Here is a 1,787-nt window from a genome sequence, read left to right on the forward strand (position 1 = left end):
CCTGTGGCGGCAGTGTTATGATTCGGGGTTGCTTTATTTGTTTAGGTTTAGGTTCAACTAAGTTATATGCCAGAAAAAATGAGAATAGCTTGCTACCTGAATATTCAGAATGACCAGAGTTTTCCATCAACTATTTTTTTCTTCCCTGATGGCACAGAAAATGCCAGGATTCATCAGATTCTAGTTGTGAGAGAGTGGTTTATGAGGCATATTTTTACACATGTATTGGACAGACTTTGACCTCATTGAGAATCTTTGTGCCTGAGAAGACTTTATGCATCTGTCCAACTCTCCTATCATAAATTATAATTATTACCATATGTCCTTAATATTAACATAAGTAATCAAAGCGGTTCAACAAAATATTAGAGTGTGATTTTCTTGGCCAGGCAATGTATTTTATTACAATATACTTTTCCCTTGATCTTTAAATTATTGAACTATTACTTTTTTGAAATGTCACGATAAAGTAAAGGTGTAAAGAAACAAAAAGCATCTGTGGATATTTTGCATATTACTTCCAAGTCAGTGTAACTGGGGGTTTCAGAAGGTATGGTTCTACTAATTACTATTGTGGTGTTTGGCAAGGATTGAACCCCACATAAGCAGATGTAACATGTTCCTGTATATACTGTTAAAATAAAACTGGCTACATGAAAACCCAACTTGGCGTCCATGTGCAAAGACTTTTACTGCAGAGATATACAGAATCTGTCAAACTCCAACATGAAAATCAGACACATACTTTCTGGGCCTGTTCTTCATCTCAGTGGGGTGCACCAATACAGAAAAGTGTCACATTAAGACAAACAGTGTTTTTTTAGCTTAGGAAAGCACTTGCTCTTTTTAATTTTCCTGACATATTAATTTTCTTCTCCCAAGCCGGCCTATCCTCCTACACCTTGCACAGTGCAGCTAGGCTCCTATAAGGAGTCCGCCCCCAACCTCAAATATGTGCCAGTGAAAAGCGTGATTAACGGCACGCTGCTTTAAAACTATATGTCCTTCTGTGACATGCCCTAATCCCCCCTCTGCTCTGCTTAATTGACTGGTATGTGAAACCTTGTAAAAAAATGATTACTTGATGTTAAACAAGTGAATTATTGACATTTAAAAGCCGTCACAGAATGGATATCATAACTCAAAAAGTCTGCTGGCTAAAGCAGACGCACTTACACAGGGCCTGGTCTTACCACTGTGGACCACATGAATCCAAAAGAAAACACACTGAGAGGGTAATCCATTTAAAAATCTCAACAATCTCTTAATTCCCCCAGCAATTCTTTATGTTGCTTTTAACTCTCCAGGAAATCCAGCATCCAAATTAGACAATTGCAAACAGATGTGTGGTGGTAAGCTTTTAACCTTTGTTGCTACCTGGATGGTGAATTGGTGAAGTTGGGCACAATGCAGAAACATATTTGTATTAATAGCAAGATAGATGTGTACTCTGCTGAACTTTACATGGATAACAGTAGGCAATGAGACAGTTTATTACGAGTAGTATAGGATATATCTAACCCTAAACTCAAACATTTTACATAATGTATTTTATCAGTTGTCAGATGTTGTTGTTGTATTTGTTTTCTTTTTCATGCTAAGAACATTAGCAGCAAGTACAGAAAATACCTGATGATCTTTCAAGGAATGCAGTGACCCTGTCTACCATATAAAAATATAGAATTGTGCACTAATGTTTTACCTTTTACCAAGACAGTCTGCCCTGTAGTTTGCCCTTTTAAGTGTAGGTGAGTAGGTTTTAAGTGTATTTTTTTTGGGCCTGTCCC

This window comes from Pyxicephalus adspersus, chromosome 2 (genome assembly GCF_032062135.1).
Source record: "Pyxicephalus adspersus chromosome 2, UCB_Pads_2.0, whole genome shotgun sequence".
Classification (NCBI taxonomy): domain Eukaryota; kingdom Metazoa; phylum Chordata; class Amphibia; order Anura; family Pyxicephalidae; genus Pyxicephalus; species Pyxicephalus adspersus.